Below are 6211 nucleotides of genomic sequence, written 5' to 3' on the forward strand. Positions count from 1 at the left end.
CGTGCTGCCGCTGCAGGGGGGGGGGGTCTTCTACGAACCCTTAAACGATATCGAGAAACGTACAGGCGTTAATAATTGTGTATTTCTCGTACAAGATAAATTTGGCGGAAATTCCTGTCGACTGACGGACTTTTTAGTTATTTCGCCATGGGTGGTTCTTAAGTTTAGATTAAGTATAACCCTTAACGATAGAGAGATAAAATAAAATTCTCAATGGTACGATAAACTGCGCCGAATAGCCTACCTATTTACAGATGTTGTGGTCAATTCGCCCTTAAATTCGACCATGGTCCACCCTCACCTGGAACGAGCCGCTGATATGTAGATGTCCTTGAAGCCTAACAGAACCAAAAGATACCAGAATCAGCCTGAAGGAAGTAGTATGAAGGTCTCTGGACTGTGGAAGCCTCGCTAAAAATTACGTGACGGCTAATCCTAGTCGACGACACAATCTTCTTATTTACTTAAGGACGCAAAATGTCCATTGCACTGAGTTAATTACATGTCAGACTTATCGATCCAGCTGTTATGTGATCTATCAAAACCTAACCAATTTACAAATATTTTGTTGCCACGCTTCTTGATTCCTTTTTGTACAATGTATAAGTCTCGATGCTTAACCTTGAGAAGTTCTTGTTCATAGAATCCACCAGAGATAGGTTGATTTTAGTAGTCCTTAAGCTTTTAAGTCGCTGGATTCGTCGACATAACTCGATCTACAGTAAATATCTCTGTTGTCCAATCGGATGTTTATTCTTTTTCAAAAGCGTGCTTGTACTTTCTTACTCGAACTCGGTGACTAACTTTGAACTTTGACCTTTTCCTGGGTACATCTCTTAGTTTTTGAAGCTTTGCATCAGCTCCTCTTCATCTTCGGCGGTAATATCTTTAGGCTTCATACCGTTTGATCAATGTTTGGTGTTGTTGTACTTGAAGATGAGAGCAAAATGTCTATCCTATAGTGTTGTCTATCCTATAGTATGTCTATCCTATAGTCTATAGTGTTACCTTTCAAGCTAAATTGTCGCCACATCTTATTCTAAAGTGTGCGATTGTATCTTTCGCAGATTGATGCCTTCAGATTACTATGCGTTGAATAGAGATTGATGCCGTACCGTTGCATGAGATTTTTTAAATGTGAATTATAAAATTCTTTGCCTTCGTCAGTGTGTAAGTTTTTTGGTACACGACCTTGCACCAGTATAGACTGCATTGCTAAAGTTACATCTAGCCCACTCTTGCTTTTAACAGGAATAGCCCTGGCATACTTGGAGAAAATATTTATAACGGTAAGTAGATACTTATAGCCATTATTCTCGTGAGCATAGGGTAGCATTTCAACCAAATCTGCCTGCCATGTCTCGTCTATACCACGCATTTGCACGCGACGACTTGGATAATTATTTCTAGTGGGTTTATGCAGTTCAGTGATTAGTGCCAATTTCTCGTTGTCCATTCTCAAGTGTATTTAATCGAGCGTCCAACTGAGCAATGAGTTCAGTGTTAATAATAGATAAATCTTGGTGAGTGTCAATCTGCAGGGGCTTCTGTTTCTCGTTAATTCATTCTTCGAGTACACGTATCATTAAATTATTATTATTAATCTCTGTTCACATAGATAATGTGACTTGATACACTGTACGTATCTCGTTTTGCATGATGGGCTATATAAGTCCCAAATTGACTGCGTCGTATTGTTCTTTTACCTCGCTAACGTTACAAATTCTTTTTCCGTATACGTCGTAATGACCGTCAGACGTGATCTTAAATCCAGCACCAGGTGGTCCACGGCTTGCTGCAGCGATTCGATCCAGGTGACATCCAAACACGTCGATACTCATCGTGATACTGACAATAAAGTTATGAGTACACTCCTAATATATGATTTCAGCTTCCCGCAGTTCCTCAATGATTGATATGATTTCATTGTTGTGACTCGTATTGCCTGCTGCCTGAGAAGCTGGGCGTAGACGAAGACGATCAACTAGTTCTTTAGGGTCATCCGAGTAGACGTACTGATTCTTTAGATTTTTTCTTGCTAACATATACTGTGGTAGGAAATCTCCACTAGTTGAGGATCGTCTGCTTGATACGTTGAACATTTTTGCAATAAATTTCTTGTACTTGATATCTCGACTGGTACGAATAGGTTCAGTTGGGCTGTAGCGCTTCTTGTGTGCATTTGTAGCAATCAATATTTCCTTGTAATTGCTCAGATCATCAGTGCTTATAGATGAGTCTTCAGGAGATTTTCTAAACAGCAGTTAGAGCAGAGCAACTGTTTTCAGATACTGTTTACCACCAACATTGATATATTGTCCCTCAAAACTAAAACGTTATCACCAATCATAAGAATGCCATCACTGAGCTTCCGCACACCATAGACCATATCTAAATACTGTTTTTATTTTGCTGTAGCATTCTGAGAAACTTGTTTGTCAAATGTTCATAACTGGGAGCAACCTCGACTGTATCATCTTCTTCAAGCATAGTTGTATTTTGATCTTCTTCAGCATCAGCCGTCATGAAGGAAGAGTTATCATCCTCCTCCACCTCTTCGTGTTTTTCCATTACGGGCTTTTTTTGCTCAACTTCTTTCTTCGTGGAAGGATTAGATATATCAACCAGTTTCTGCAGTGGCATGACTATTGGCTTTAACGTATCACTCATCACCTTTTCAGTGGCTTCTTCACCCATTTTTAGCATTCGATGTTTACGGAGAATTGCCTCACTAGCTTTGGCGATTTGACGCAGCAGCTTCTTCTCCTTGTGAAATTCTGGCATGTTGAGGTCAAATCTTTTTCTGTATCTTCCCTTGTTGAGTTTGCTATCCTTATCAATGACAATAATTCCATACTTTTCAGTATTCCAACATACTGAACACAAGTATCGAAATTAAGAATAACTCATGCCAGTGTTGACATGATCATCATATACATGTCTGAAGTTCCTTTCATCCTGTTTGAAAAGTAACAACACATTCAAATTATCTCGAACTAGATGCTTATGAATTCGAGCATAAGTTTGACATAAGATAAATCTGCCAACGTGAGGGTGCCTAGCTATGCAGAAAAAAGGCTCTCATGTTACCCTGCTTCTCACAGGCCACATCATCAAATACAATTATAGAATTTGGTTGAGCATTACTTGGTTCTATTACTTCTTCAGGCTCATTGAAGGTAAAATATACGAAACCTTTTACATTAACTAATACACGTTTCAGGAATTTATACTTCGGTTGTTTGAGGGATTTTGAGCAGACGTAGACATTCTCAAATTTCAATCCGTTCGGGTGAAGGATTAGGGTAAGCAATGCATTTGTCTTGCCACAATTTTATGGTCCACAAAACACTGTACGAATACTGTCAGGTAGAAGACTACCATGTCGTTTCACCCTCTTCTTCTCTGATTGGAATATGGTGTCAAAGTTGCCAACCGGAAGTTAAACGGGTTGTGTCTCTTACCACATGTTAATCTCGACTTTTGTGGAAGCTATAAATACAGCCCTTATATAGCTTTTGCATCAGTTTCGTGCTAAACTTCGCAGAATGTGGAATGGTTGTGCACCGTAAAGTGTCACGCTATCATCAAAGTAAAAGTTTGGCCAACAAAGCCATCAAGAACTTGCCGTTTGAGTTGCACTTGCTTGGATACCAAAACTGTCGTCCAGGTACAAAGCTAGCTAAATGACTAGCTAGAGGTGCTCCTGGTATTAATCCTTCAGTCGCAGCATGCAATGAACACGACATTGCATACTCGGGAAGTCGTGAGGACGTTGAAACGAGAAACGCTGCAGATCGTGTACTAGCCAGTAAAGTTTGGCAGCGTGTTGTTTCCAAAGACGCTGGAATTGATGAGAATGCCGCAGGACTTTAAAAGAGGAAATGTATTTCAAAGAAGAAGAAGAAGAGGAAGCCCAACTCGAAGAAGAAGCCAGCTACAATAAATAAACTAAGAGCATTTAGAAAGGATCTGCCTGCAGCCAAGAAGGCAATAAAACGAAGTAGTGATGCAAAAGTGGCCATCAAATCTGCAATGAGAGGTGCACAGGAAACTATCAAAAGCGTAGGTGATAAACATGAAGAGCAAAAGCCACGTGTCTTGCTAATACCTTCGAAAGTGGGAGGTGTTTATCCATTCACTCCCATTTTTGCTGGACTAAGAACACTTGGTGCTATTAACTAGTGGAGCAGCAGGTGTAGCTAAGGCGGTAAACGATGCTAAAGCTGCCAAACAACAACTGGCAGAAGCCCAACGACGTAACAATGCAATGGAGGCTATTGCTCTAGGAAAGGATTTACACCTAAAATCCTACAGAAAAGGATTAGGTCTTCACATGAAAGCTTACCGAAAAGGACAAGAACTTCATCTAAGACCGGTGTCAACAAACTTGTAGTGAAGCTACCTCAACGTCCACTCACTGATGCCGATCTGTTCAAGTATGCTAAAGCTCTATAGATTCTATATTTTCATGCAGTTTTTATGCGCAATGAACTACCTATGAAGGGACTCTGCTAAGTTGAGTCAGCAATTTTTAATCTTGATGACAGTCCCGGTCCTGATACCCACTGGGTAAACCATAGAAGGATTGGTGATAGTACCCTATACTTTGACAGTTTCGGTATTCTTTGACCACCATCGGATCTAGTAGATTACCTAAGTGTTGGTAGCGTGATGAAGTACAATCATGATAGACACCAATACTATGACAGTGTTAAATGTAAACATTTGTGTCTAAAATTTATATGTGGACAACTGCATATAAAAGATAAATACTGTCTATATAAGAGTGCGCGATGTAGGGAATAGAGACAGTACAGAGAAGAACACCATCATGGATGAATCATTCACTCTCACGATAACAGGAAACTCTTCTGTGCTAGAAGCAGAGTATTTTCCACCAATAGAATTCTCTTCTCACGAGAACTATGCCCTTGGACTCGTTGAATTTCTCACATTCAATGCGATTCCTAACGTTGGCACTGAAAAGAATAAAATCTATGTCGGGGATCCAGTGGTGACCATGCCTACTGGTAGCTATGAGATTGAAGATATTGAGAGTTATGTCCAGTAGGATCTATCAATTGATGGTATTACAATAAACATCAAGCCAAACAATAACACATTGCGCAGCGAGATAAAGTGTGATCGTAAAGTGAACTTCCAACCCCGCGATTCTATTGGACGTCTGTTCGGATTAACACCACATATTCTTGAAGCCAATAAGACTCATACGTGTGATCTACCTGTGGCTATTCTCAAAATCAATGCCCTACGAGTTGAGTGTAATATCACTACGGGAGCTTACATCAACAATCGCAAAGTGCACGCAATTCATGAATTCTTTCCTATTGTACCGCCAGGATATAAGATCGTTGAAGTGCCGTCACACGTCATTTACCTTCCAATTACCGTGAAGACAATAGATCACAGTCAGCTCCACATAGTTGATCAAGACGGAGACTTGGTGCATTTTCTAGAAGAGTTATAATAATACGACTACACGTCAAATCATCATCATAATGGGTATTGTGTACATTCGCAAAGGAGTCTATATAAGAGCGCCAACATGAGCAAATCGATAACATTTCGATGTGCACCAGCAGAGGGATTCTGGTCGGCATTCGGGTAGCTAAACATGCGTTAACGCTCCCTTCCCGTTACGTTATCCACAGTGATGAATATATCTTAATCATTCTGTCTAGCCCAAAATCACGATTAACTCGAATGAAATTAAGGATATTTTTCGATTTTGTACAAATATTTCTTGAACTTAAAAATAATTTTGGTTCAAAATAACCTAAGTGTGGCAAATTATATAAAAATATTGGAGGAAACCCTGAAAGACCGAAGGAACCGAATGGAGCCTCTACAAAGTACCCGTGAAGACCCCAGTGGGTCCCCATTCAGTTCCTTTTTTTAAAACTCAAAAAAAACAGCAAGATCAACTTTTAAACTCTTGAAATTCGAATTCTACGTTAATTTTTCTTTTGGAAACTCACGGAGTAATCGAAATACTTTTTTTTGCAGCGGTAAAAAGTTTAAAAAATATGCAAAACCTATAACGCCTGTTGACTGCTACTTACATATGATGCGTTTGAAGTGTAGCAGTCAACAGGCGTTATAAGTCTTTTATTTTTTTTTTAATTTTTACCTTTGCAAAAAAAACTATTGCGATTATTCCGTGACCCTCCATAGGAAATTTTAACGT

Source organism: Belonocnema kinseyi, chromosome 7, assembly GCF_010883055.1.
Source record: "Belonocnema kinseyi isolate 2016_QV_RU_SX_M_011 chromosome 7, B_treatae_v1, whole genome shotgun sequence".
In the NCBI taxonomy this organism is placed as follows: Eukaryota; Metazoa; Arthropoda; class Insecta; order Hymenoptera; family Cynipidae; genus Belonocnema; species Belonocnema kinseyi.